The sequence below is a fragment of the Zalophus californianus genome, chromosome 9 (assembly GCF_009762305.2).
Source record: "Zalophus californianus isolate mZalCal1 chromosome 9, mZalCal1.pri.v2, whole genome shotgun sequence".
NCBI lineage: Eukaryota > Metazoa > Chordata > Mammalia > Carnivora > Otariidae > Zalophus > Zalophus californianus.
Window position 1 is genome coordinate 58,875,323 of NC_045603.1, and position 13,982 is coordinate 58,889,304.

Below are 13,982 nucleotides of genomic sequence, written 5' to 3' on the forward strand. Positions count from 1 at the left end.
CATAAGAGTTAGTGGCTGCCTTGGGAAGCCTGGGTGGCTCAGTCGGTTAAGTGGCCAACTCTTGATTTCGGCTTAGGTCATGATCTCAAAGTCGTGAGATCAAGCCCTGTGTCAGGCTCCGTGCCTAGAGCAGAGTCTGCTTGTCCCTCTCCTTCTACACCTCCCCTCACCCTCATGTGCCCTCTCTCTCTCTGTCTCTAAAATAAATAAATAAATAAATAAATAAAATATTTAAAATCTTTATGTTATATATTTTTATAAAAAATAATGCAGAAAATAAGAAGAGTTTATACAACAAGACATAACACATGACTTCATATCTAGAAAACATAGGATACATGACCTTCAAATAGTTTGTAAGTGGTAACATATGCACCCAAGTTTATTAACTGAATGGGAAGAACTGGACAGACACTACAGATAGTATGCAAAAACAATGGTGCTATAGATATTTATTTCATGATTCAAGTAACTATTAAAAGGAAAAATAATTTTATATCAATATGAGAAAAGAGATATTTAAAATAAATTGATTGAAACAGTATTAACTTTAAGTCATTACAGTGTAAAATGTTTTTTACTGAAGTTTAGTTGACACATAGTGTTACATTAGTTTCAGTTGTAGAACATAGCATTTCAAGATGTCCATACATTATGCTGTGCTCACTGCAAGTGCAGTTGCCATCTGTCACCATCCAGAGCTATTACAATAGCATTGACTATATTCCTTATGCTGTACCTTCTATTCATGTGACTTATTTCTTCCATAATTGAAAATCTGTACATTCCACTCCCCTTCACACATTTTGCCCATCTCCCCACCCCTTCCTTCTGGCAACCATCAGTTTGTTCTCTGTATTTATGGATCTGTTTGTATTTTGTTTGTTTGTTTATTCATTGCTTTATTTTGTTTTTGAGATTCCAAATATAAGTGAAATCATATGGCATCTGTCTTTCTCTGTCTGACTTATTTCATTTAGCAAAATACCCTCTAGGTCAATCCATATTGTTGCTAATGGCAGGATCTTATCTTTTTTTGTGGTTGAGTAATATTCCGTTATATATATATATATATATATATATATATATATATATATATATATATATCTCACAACATTTTTATCCTTTCATCTATCAATGTACACTTGGATTGCTTCCATATCTTAGCTATTGTGAACAATGTGGCAAAAAACACAGGGGTTCATATATCTTTTGGAATTAGTGTTTTTGATCGAACATTTTGATTAATCAGAATAGTCAGCAAAATGATTTATCTTCCATAACTACAGGTTCTATATTCACAATCAAATCACGGACATGGAACTTACAGATAGTTTTAAAGGAAGACACAACTCAGCCACATCCATGTTATCAAGAGTGTTTAGCAAATGAGCTCAGCATTTCTTGTAGCTGTGACATGGATATAGGAAGATAGTACAAATTAGTTTAATTTTCATTTTCTTTTATTGAATCTTCATGATAACATTCATTCATATTATCCGAAACTTTGATTTGTTTGTATGAAACAGTATTTCAAGGACCAAATCTTTGAAGGCTTGTGTCCTTTCCGGTCCCTTAGGATATAAATAAAAGTGTTTAGCATGAGGGCAACAGAATTATTGAGAATAGCTACTTCTTTTGTCAATGATTTTTTTTTTGTGGAAGAATTAGCATATATGAAAATAGCAATGGCAATCATGTGAGTAGAACAAGTAGAGAAAAACTTTTTTTTTTTCCTCTGACTAGGCGATGTGATGTATACATAGGGCAAAATCACCAATGCCAAAGTAAATAGCAAAGTAACCAAAACAAAGAAAAAGCCGATTACTAATAGGAGCCATGTATCTGAATGAGACAGTTGCAAAAAGGAAAGATAGCCACATGCAAAGTGTTCAGTGACATTGGAAACACAGTAATCTAGCTGGGTGAGGAGTATAAGGGGTGGGAAAATGGTCAGAAACATGCCCAGCAATGCACATAGCATAAACAGGTTACGGAGTTTCCTGTTCATGATGGTCGGATAATGAAGGGGCTTGCAAATGGCAACATAATGATCAAAGGACATGGCAATTAGAATTTGAAATTCATACCCCCATGAAAATAAAGAAAAGTTGGGCTGCACAACTGTTGTAGGAAATGATATTATCCCTGGTGATAATTAACCCCAGAAATCAAAGACTACATATAATTGTAAATGAGATTTCTAATAAAGAGAAAGTCTAGCTAAGAAACATGTAGATGTCTGTAGATGAAAGCCCACCCAAGTTAGGGTGGTGATAATCAGGTTTCCATTGCCACATAACATGTATGTGATAAATAGGAAGAGTAAAATCACAATCAGAAGTCAGGATCATCAGAAAGGCTCAGCAGGACAAACTCTGATCATTGTGTGGTTGTTTATTTCTTTCTCTTCCATTTTTATTTCTTTTAAAGATATGAGACAACATTGATGAATCTGGAAGACATTACCCTAAGTGAATCAAGTGGAAGGACAAAAAATTGCATGATTTCACTTATGTGAGATGTTAAAATAAGTCTATCTCATGGAAATGGAGAGTAGAATGGTGGCTGTCTTGGGATGGAACAAGGTGGGCAATGGGGAGTTGCTGTTAGCTGGTACAAAGTTCAGTTCTGTAAGATGAATAAGTTCTCAAGATGTTGAAGATGAATACTATTGAAGAACATTGTTGTACTACATTTTGCCTACAGTTAACAATACTGTATTATGCCCTTAAAAATACAAGTGGGTAGATCCCGAGTTAGGTGTTCTCACCACTTTATAAATATAATTTGTACTTATTCACAATTATTGCAGTTACATATAGAGATCAATATTAATAATAATCACTACTATTTACTGATAACTAATTATGTTATGTGCTTGATAGATTCATTTTCATCCCTATGGTATGTTATATATGCCAGATCTATCTGACACTTGATTTACCAGTGGGGAAGTATATGTTGAGAGGTTATAGACACCCTAAATTTGTCAACTATTTGCCTTCTTTCACATACAAATTATACTTCAGATAGGATGAAATTGAGAAACCATTCATAAGTTTTCTCTTACATTTTGAGTCCCTTTCAGTTTTCTATTACTTATTTTATTTTTTTCTCAACAATTCTTGTGCTATATTTCTCAGTTGAATATATTGCATAGAAATCATTAGGAATGTTGCACCACTAATTAGGATTATAGTATATTTCAATTACTAAAAAATGGTTTATATTATTTAGAATACTTTATCGTATCCATAATCTTCTTTCATTTACTCTCTCTCACACACACACATACATACACATACATCTTTCCAAAATACTTTAGGCCCTTAATACCTTAAGTAGAATGAATGGAAGAGAATTTTAACCTGTGTAATTCTAATTTTATATGCAATGGAAAATTTTACTCTGTTATGAAGCTTTTACTTTCTACAAAACTTAAATGATTTTACTGTTTAGGCATCAAATAATTTAGACACATGCCCAGTTTCAAACTACTCCAAAATTAGGAAAGGAGCTATATATAAATATTTCAGCATAGTCAGAAAGTGGAGCTTACATTCCATGGAATTAGAGAAATTGAACTTATTCTACATACCTAAGACACTATTTCATCACTACTTTCTGCAGTATGTGTATACATTATGTATGTATGCATTTACTTGTATATCCACCTATGCCTAAACCTATACTTAGTGAGTCATAACGGGATTTGGAAATATGGAGATGTATTTAGCACCATGCCTACAAAAGTATATATGTTAAATATCTATGCTTTTTTAACCAATAGAAATTATATGAACACACCCTATTTAGTGAGCAATGTTTCTTGTTTTTTAAATGAAAGCATTCACATTTTTCAATAAATCATATGGCATTTGAAGAATTTTTTTTCCTAGAGAAATTGCAAGATGGTGAAGGGATTTCTGACAAAGATCAATGAAAATCACAAAATTATATTTTCTGTATAGAGTAAGGAAAATATCATATCAATATTTACAGTGTATCCTCCATTCTGGGGGATAATTTCTTTCCTAAACAAAATGCAAAGTATAACTTTACAAATTAAAACAATTAATGATCAAGAAGTTGCAACTAATAAAGGGTTCAGAAGATGGGAACCAGAAAGACGTATGAAGTTATTTCAATTGAATGGGAAATAAATTAAATGTGTTTGTAAACTGTTAGAAAGAAAGAATGAATAAGGATGGCAAGAAGGCTACTGTGATATGAAGTTGCTCAAATTTCATGTTTGTATATTCTAAATTGCCCTGCATTGTGAGTGTCTAATTCATGACACCTCAGCATTTCATTTGCTTGAGAAAAATACAATCTTCCTTGCCCTGTCCATGAAGGCTCGCTTGACTTGCTGGTTCCTTAGGCTGTAAATAAAGGGGTTCAGCATGGGGGCTACTGAGGTGTTTAGCACAGCAACTCCCTTGCTCAGAGACACTCTGTCTTTTGCTGAGGGTTTAATATACATGAAAATGCAGCTGCCATAGGAGATGGAGATGACAATCATGTGGGATGAACAAGTGGAAAAGGCCTTTGTCCTCTGACTAGCAGAAGGAATCCTCAAAATTGTTCTGATGATATATATATGTATAGGACAGAATTATGATCACCAAAGTGAACATTAAAGTAAAGAGAGACCAGGAAAACCCCATTATCTCTAAGAATTTTGTGTCTGAGCAAGAAAGTTGCAACAGGGGAAAATAATCACAGGTGAAATGGTCAATAATATTAGACCTACAGTAATTAAGGTTTAAGAGCAACATGAGTGCAGGGAATATGATTAAGATTGAAATCAGCATGAAGAGAAGACAAGGAGTGTGTAGACTTTGGGATTCAAGATGGTCATATAATGCAGAGGTTTGCAGATGGCAATGTAATGGTCATAGGACATGGCAGCCAGGAGGTAAAATTCAGTGACTCCCAACAGAATGAAAAAAAAGAACTGAGCAATGCAATCATTAAAAGAAATGGTTTTATCTCCTGTAATCAGGGTGCCCAGGAACTTGGGTACACTGACAGTCGTGAATGAAACCTCTAGCAAGGAGAAGTTTCTCAGGAAGAAATACACGGGGGTCTGGAGGTGAGGATCCAGCAGGGTAAGGGTGATAATGGTCAGGTTTCCAGTGATGCTGAGCATGTAGGTGATGAACAGAAAGACAAAGATCACCCCCTGAAGCTGTGGGTCATCTGACAATCCCAGGAGGATAAATTCTGTTAGTTCTGTGTGGTTTCTCATTCTTCAGTCACTTATTTGTTGTTCTCCTACCAGATCTCTAGGAGAAAACACAAGGAACAAACTCGAAGAGTGAATTAGCAAAGGTCGAAGTGTGGAGCCAGAATTTGGCTGAAAAATTATGTGTTTTCATCTATAGCCGAGATTTTATGAACCTTCAACAGATTCTTCCCGGCCCACCACACATCTGTGCTGAAATCGCCTGTGAACTACTCCACTACATTGTGCGTGTCTGAAAGTTAGGACAGAGTCTGAACTTCAAAGCCTTTGCAACACAGTCCAGTGCTGGAAGTGTCATAGGAGGCTTAAAATAAACACTTGTCTAATTAATTAATTAAGTCATGCTGAGTTTGTTCTTGCATCACAAACACCCATCGGGTGACGTTCTCTATTATATTAATATATATAGAAAGGTTAATGTGAACATCACCGAAAAGGAGTACTTAAAGGCCAATTTTCAAGGATTGGTGAATACAAGCCCAAAGAAAGTCTACCAAGAGATGGTCCAATATCACAGACTTGGGGGAGGTATACTACACTATTTATGTAAAAATGTTAATGAAAATCAATGAACTGTATTCATTTGCCAACATTAACTAAGCCTGATGGATGCTATTCATTCATTCATTCATTCAGCAGCTTTTGGGGAGAAAAACCTCAGTGTTTAACAAGGTGCATATGATTCCTCAAGCCTGAAGCCATCCCAAGGATGTACTCATGCAGAGTATGAAGGATGTCTCTAAGCATTTAGCCCATCTTTTTATTTCTGAATGCAGATCCATATTTCCCCTGGAAGAATATGGTTTAGGTTTACCTTAAATTATCTTCCACCCATTTTGTCAAAATCAAGAATCCTTTCTAAGAACCCCTGAGACATACTCTTTGAGCTATTCAAAATGAAAGTTAACAATAATACTTCATATTTGTTAAATAAGATGGCCACAAAATACCTTCAAGGTTTCATTCTGAAAGCATCACTGTTCTGTTCTTTATTCAGTCATCAATAATCAAAGAAAAAAGGAAACGTACTTAAACTCGTAATAAGATCATGGTATCAAATACTATTAATTTCTTACTTATGACACTCTAAGGTAAATTGCTACTGCAGAAAGTATACGGGCTCTGCAGTTAGAGAAACATAGGTTAAAAATACAAATGGGCAGCTTAATGGATTTGTGATTTTGAATGGTACTTAATTTCCTTAAGCATCAGTTTTCTCTGTTTACCATGGACATGAAATTTCAAGGACGTTCTGGGAATTAATTGAAATAATATAAATGAAAGTGCTGTATAAACCATGTGGTACAAATATGCTTTAAGAAGAGCTGGTTTATTTATCTTCTTTTAGTTGGAATTGTTTTTCAACTTTGGGCAGAATATTCATAGTAACTGTGATTAAGGAAAGGCATTATTTATTCCAATGACATACTAAGGATTTATATAGTCTATCTCATTTAGCTTTTATGACACACTGATGGAACTTTATCTTTATTCCCAAATGAAGCACAAGGGTAGTGTGGTTTTGTACCTTAGATATATTTGTATCTCTAACAAGTGTTCAATATAATTAGAGACTACCTAAAATTAAAGTCTGTTCTCTTAAAGAAAGTACTACATAACCAATATTCAATTAGAAACATGGCATAGAGATGGTAATTTTCTGCTTTTCATTTAATGAAGAATGAATAAATTGATATAATAAAATATACTAACATCCCTTTACATTTTAAAAAATAAATCCAGTTGAAAAATGACATTCTAATATATCCTATCTAATCTGATTAAAAGTTGAGCTGATAGGTAATGAAGCAATGATACGGTTTGGGAGACTCCATTGCCTTCCTTATGTCTGCCTTACCTCTGATTTTCATGCAGGCTGACTAACATGTAGAATGGCCATAACATAAAATGTATTAGCAGTTGCCATTGTTGTAATGCAGGGAAAGCAGCATTCCTGAACACATTTCCTCTTCATGAATCCCTTTGCTTTCTACTGTTAATGTTTTTGTCCTAAATTTCCCATTATTTCTTGAGTACAGAGAGTGAGACGGGAGCAAATGTATGACAGAGGGAAAATATCAGATGTTTTAAAACTGTCTGATATGGTTTCTACACAGATTTTATGTAGCATGAGCTTTGTAATGTTTTATCTGTTCTCTCTCCTGATGGCTCATGGGGAATAATTCAGTGAATCAAAATTGCCAGAACAGGACTGCACACAAAACACTAAGGAATATAAAACATAATACACATTAGACTTGAGATTTGACAAGGAAGCTTGGGGGGCAGTGTCCAATGAGACAGAAAAAATAACAACAAGCAAACAACCATTCTAAGTGTGATTTGTTTCTCTTGAGAAACAAACAGACCAACAGAGATTATTTTTCAGAGTTACCAACTAAATATCTCAATTCATACTTCAAAACTCTAAAGTTGTCTTTACGCCATGTCATTTTTTAAAAACTGGTAATCTACCACATTGTACTAAGTCATTCATTGTCTCCATTAACTTTAATCTGTCTTCCAAGAAGAATGTTTGGTACTATAATACTGCTAGTACTTTATACTTCTTTTTCTTCTAACTCTGTTGCTCACCAACAATGGCATTTGAGGAGGTTCTTGTTTTGATTGATTAACGTCCCAGTGTATATTCCAAGTATAATATTAGGAATTGGCACCTTCCCTGACTAGACTATAATAATGCAGTCATGCCCAAATGATGTAATGTGAGTGTAGAATACCAATAAAATCGTGCAAATCCTTGGTAAAAGATAAGCAAAATATGCTGGTCCTTAAGAGTTTGGAAAATGTATAAAATAGAGCAAACACAAGTTTTTAGTCATTTTTTCTTTCATTTTCAAATCAGGTTATCATATTGGCTGTTATAGCTCAAGACCTCAGGCAAATTACTCAACCTTTCAATTTACACATTTGTAAAAAAGAGATAATCACTCTAATTTGCCATTTGGCTGTGAAAACTAAATACGATATGATTTAGGACATACCTAGTTGAGTATATGGCATAGAATAAATGCTTTATACAGAAGAGATATTATTATTTGTGAAATTCCTATTAGACTTCCAGTTGGCATGAGTGTAATGGTGACTGCCTAAATCATATTTTTCATCTATATCATATTTTTAAATATAATACAGATAAACAAGGAGAGTATATAAGACATAACATAGACCTTAAGCCTAACTATAAAACAGAAGACATGACCTTCAAATAATTTACAAGCAGTAAAATAATCAAACCTATAGCTGAGAGGGAGGACTTGGACAAATACAGATAGTAAGCAAAAAATATGGTTGTTACAGATAATATATTTCATTTCTTATAACTTTAAGAAACTGTGATATCAGTGACAAAATAAAATTTAAGAGTAAGTTGATTAAAACTGTTTACTCCTTTTGCTATTACCGTTTACAATATCTTTATTATTCAGAACAATCGGCAAAATGATGTATGCTTTATAGCCATTGGCTTTCTATCTAGAATTGTAAGTCAATGAGGAAATGGAATCTATAGATGGTTTGAAAGAAAGACACAACAGTTACTTTTGGTTTAAAAGAAAAATTAAAGTGCTCAGCCTTGCAAGTATCTGTGAGATGGATATTGGAAGAAACTCTAGAAGTTGAAATTTTATTTGTCCTTTATTGGATCTTCACAGTGCTATCCATTCATGTTAATACATCCTTTCATTTGTTTCTAGAAAACAGTACTTTCTGAAGCAAGTTTTTGAAAGCTTGTTTTACCTGCTGGTTCCTCAGGGTATAAATAAAAGGGTTCAACATGGGGGCAATCGAGGTGTTGAGAATAGCTACTCCTTTGGTCAGTGATGCTCTTTCTTTTGCTGAAGGCTTGACATACATGAATATACAGCTCCCATAAGAGATGGAAATGACAATCAAGTGAGAGGAACATGTGGAGAAAGCCTTTTTCCTCTAACTAGCAGATGGGATTCTCAAGATGGTGCTAAGGATGTACAGGTAGGAAAGAATCACTAATGCCAAAGTGAAGAGCAGAGTGACAAAAGCAAAGTAAAAACCAATCATCTCTAAAAGCCCTGTATCTGAGCATGAGAGTTGTAAAATGGGGAAATAGTCACAAGAGAAATGATCAATTACATTGGAAGCACAGAAATCTAGCTGGAGGATGAGCATGAGTGGTGGGAAAATGGTAAGAAATCCTCCTAGCCAGGACCCAAAGACAAGCAGGGTGCAGATTTTTTTGTTCATGATGGTGGTGTAATGAAGAGGCTTGCAGATGGCAACATAACGATCAAAAGACATGGCAGTGAGAAGAAAAAATTCAGAAACACCCGTGAGGATGAAGAAAAATAGTTGAGCTAAGCAATTGTTATAGGAAATGGTCTTGACATTTGTAATGATTGCCCCCAAAAATCTGGGGATAGTAACACTGGTGAATGTAATTTCTAAGAAGGAGAAATTCTGCAGGAAGTAATACATAGGAGTCTTGAGATGACAGTCTATCCAGGTGAGGATGATGATGGTTAGGTTTCCAGTGACACTTAATACATAAGCCATAAATAAAAAGATAAAGGTTACAACCTGAAGCTGTGGGTCGTCTGAGATGCCCAAGAGAACAAACTCTGTAATCATTGTGTGGTTTCTCATACTGCTTTTTATTTTCTTTAAGCAAAATCTGTTGAGAAACAAAACAGAAAGAAAGAGTATCTGAGTAGTAAAGGAATTGAAGATTTAAAGATTTAAATGTTCATATTATTAACTCCAATGAAATGAAGCATGGAACTTTTTTCCTGTGTACAATTTTGGCACAAATATTTTACACATTCTCTCTTAAAAAGGATAACCCATATTCACAGGTCTATGTTAAAAGTCCCCTCATGAGTGACTTTACATAACTCCTGTACCTGTAACTAAATTGTCTATATATGAAATATATTTAATTTTTACTTATTTATTTTTATTTTATTTTAATTCCAGTATTGGTAACACACATTGTTATATTCATTTCAGTTGTACAATATAGTGATTCAACAATTGCATACATCACCCAGTGCTCATCAGGACACGTGCACTCCTTAATCCCCAACCCTTATTTCCCCCATTCTCCCACCCACCTCCCCTCTCGTAATCATCAGTTTGTTCTCTATAGCTGAGTTTGTTTTTTGGTTCCATAAAGGAGGAAAGAATATCCAATGTGAAAAAGACAGTCTCCTCAACAAATGGTGTTGGGTAACCTGGTCAGTTATATGCAGAAGAATGAAACTACACTACTCTCGTACACCATACACAAAACTAAACTCAAAATGGATTAAAGACCTAAATGTGAAACCTGAATGCATAAAAATCCTAGAAGAGAGCACAGACAGTAATTTCTCTGAAATTGGAAATAGCAAAATTTTTCTAGATATGTCTCTAGAGGCAAGGGAAATTCATTTCTGCTATAATAGTTATCACATCTGTAATTTAGATATTGAGACATTGTTTTCCAGTTTCCAAGATTGTGTGCCCTTAGGACTGAAATGCCTAATTCTGAGTTTTAATTTTGATGCCATTTACAAACTTCATTGTCTTTTTTTTTTTTCCAAACTTCATTGTCTTCTAAGATTTTGGTGGAAGCTGATGACCCAGTCACAATTCCTGAACTTATTAAAAGCTACGATTATTGTTATTCTTAATATATATTCTTTTAAATGTGACCAGAAGAAATAAATGTGTTTCCTATCTTAGAAATATAAAACTAGAATTGCCTTCGTTGTAAATGAGAGTAAAGTTCTTTATTTGTGAGAAATAAAACAGAAGCCAGAGATATAATTTAACACATAGATGAAGCCATATAAATAACATACTTTTTACAACATACTCATCCATTTATATCATCTTCATGTTCCTTATTTAAATTAACAATTGACTTACTTTTCTGGTCCTTTTTTCTTTTCAAACTATGTTCTTTCTCTTTGTCTTTTTACTCTCAAATTTGTCTGAGGACAAGAGGAGTGCATAAGGGAATTTTTTGATCACAAAATATCTCATTGTCTTCTTTCCAGAAGACTAAATAAGTAGAATCAATAAAATTTTCTGTAAAATTTACTTTATAGAAACCACAAATTATTAAAATGTAATCTATGTTGGCTAACTGAACATAATAATAAAAAAACTAAAAATTGTAAAAAAAAAATGGAGCTCATTCTGTTTCAATTTAAAAAAGCAGTTAACTAAAATAAACAGGTTTCTTTTTTAGTAAATTCAGTGAATTTGGTTTTGGAGAAATTTTCAATGCCGAAAGATATAAAATAAAGTATTTTTGTGATTAAAAATATGTAATCTATATGACTTTTATCCATCATGTTCTGTCTTTATTCTTAGCAACCAGATTTTATCTCTGCTATAAGTTCTCAATAGTATTTGCTGTATTATTTTCTTCCTGTGGGGATAAGTGTCAAGCTTACATTGTGCCTTTTCGTCTTTTATTTTTTCCTGACAATCAATATTCTCTTCCTTTAGGAATAGACACATATTTATTTTAACATACCAGCAAAATTGGCAGATCAAAATTCAGAGATTGTTACTGTATTTTGAACAATGACTGAAATATTAAATTACAAAATTAGTAATTGGAAATATACTAATGTGATAACTTGGGGATCCCTGCAATTTATTTCAACAAAATAACCTCTGGAATGAGAGAGAAACACATTCATTGACAAGTTGGAACATACTTACTTTTTGATATGTCTAATGATTCAAATCATAAATATAACCCCAGATTTTCTTATTTTATTTAAAATGTAAGAGGCAGTGCATTCATAATCTACGTCAGGAGGCTTTTGTCATGAGTTTACCCTTGTTTTTGTAATGTAAAAGCCTCTCACACTGAGAAAATGCAGGCTTGATTGCATGCAAGCTTTCTATAGCCTCTGCTCTAAGTAAAGGAATTTCTTTTTATCACTTTTATCTTTCTGTATAACCCTAAACATTGTTTTGACCTGAACTTCAAGAAGTACTCTTGTAAACCTGTGAGTTCTTTAAGAGATTTCCAGGGAATAACCAAGGTAAAATATTTCACAGCTCCCTGGATAAGATGAAGATTAAATGAATACTATCCAAAAACAAAACAATTTTACCTTGTCTGGTCATTGTATAAATCCCTGAGAGACCAGAGTGAAGAAAGGAAAAGGGGCAAAGAGATAAACTCAAGAAGTACAGTGATGCCATGACATGCATCTTCCCAGAAAGCTAGCAAAATAGTGACATAAAAGCAAAAGTGTATCTACCAGCAACCCAATCAACCTGGCTTCCCTTTGTCTGTACTTAGTTTTCCTGATATGCCCATGGAACTCGATCTACACTCAGGAGATAATTTATTCTCAGTTCCTTTGGGACTGGTTAAATACAGGACTGAGCTGCGCAGGAGTGGACCCTTCAGTGAAGGTAGCACCAGGCTTTTTTAATTTATACAACTCCACGTTTATAAAATAGAATGAATAAACAATTTATTTTTGTTGTGTATTTTTATTATTAACTTTAAAGTGAAAATAGAGCTTTGAAATGAAAATGTCCCAGTTACCAAATTTGTTGTAAAAAAAAAAACCCAGAACAAAAAACTAAAAAAACATTTTCCGACTTCAGTGTTAGGCTATTGTCCACCTTCTTCCAAAACCCATTCAGGATTAAATCTTTTGCCAGATCTAAAAGCCTCTCTAGAAATCCTTTATCTTGTCAGCCCTCAGCCCCAACCTGCTTACTCACTCCATGGGACCAATTCTGGATCTCATTATTCCCTTGAAAATGCCTGCTCTGTGCTCAACAAACTTACCTATGTTTTCTTTTTAAAGTTATTAATTTTTTAAAAAAATGTGAGTATAGTTGACACACAATGTTATGTTAGTTTCAGGTGTACAACTTAGTGATTTCACAAGTTTATACATTATGCTGTGTTCACCACAATTGTAGCTACCATCTGTCCCGTTACACTCGTATTACAATATCAATTGTATATCTTCTTTTGTGTGTTTTACTCCCATGACTTACTCATTCCATAACTGAAAGCCTGTCACCCTCTTCCCCTTCACCCATTTTACCCAACACCCCACCCACCTCTCCTCTGGCAACCATCAGTTTGTTCTCCATATTTACAGGTTTGATTCTGCTTTTTGTGTGTTTGTTTGTTCATTTATGGAAACATGTTATTTATTTATTTGAGAGAGAGAGAAAGATAGCAAGAGAGAGCATGAGCAGGGACAGGGGAGAGGGAGAAGCAGGCTCCCCGCTGAGCAGGGAGCCCCATGCAGGGCTTGATCCCAGGACCCCGAGATCATGACCTGAGCCAAAGGCAGACACCTAACTGACTGAGCCACCCAGGTACCCTGTTTATTCATTTTTTTAAAAGAAGCCTCTATGAGGAGAATCATATGGTATTTGTCTTTCTCAGTCTGAGCTATTTCACCTATGATAATACCCTCTATGTCCATCCATGTTGTCTCAAATGCAGGATCTCACCCTTTTATATGGCTGCATATTATTCCATTATATACATTTTATATATATATATATATATACATATGTACATACACACAGACACAGACACACAATAACACACACTATATATATCACCTCATTTTATATACACACACACAGTGATAATATATATCACCTCTTCCATATCCATTTATCTATTGACAGACACTTAGGTTGTCCCATATCTTGGCTATTATAAATAATGTTGCAATAAACATAGGGG

The 13,982-nt window shown here is 34.1% G+C and overlaps 3 pseudogenes; all 3 read right to left on the minus strand.

The window, feature by feature from the left end:
* Positions 1-1,490: 1,490 nt before the first annotated feature.
* On the minus strand, positions 1,491-2,385 carry LOC113922362 (annotated as a pseudogene).
* Positions 2,386-4,312: 1,927 nt separating this feature from the next.
* On the minus strand, positions 4,313-5,254 carry LOC113922021 (annotated as a pseudogene).
* A 3,686-nt stretch (positions 5,255-8,940) lies between these two features.
* Positions 8,941-9,892, minus strand: LOC113922361 (annotated as a pseudogene).
* Between the last annotated feature and the right edge of the window lie 4,090 nt (positions 9,893-13,982).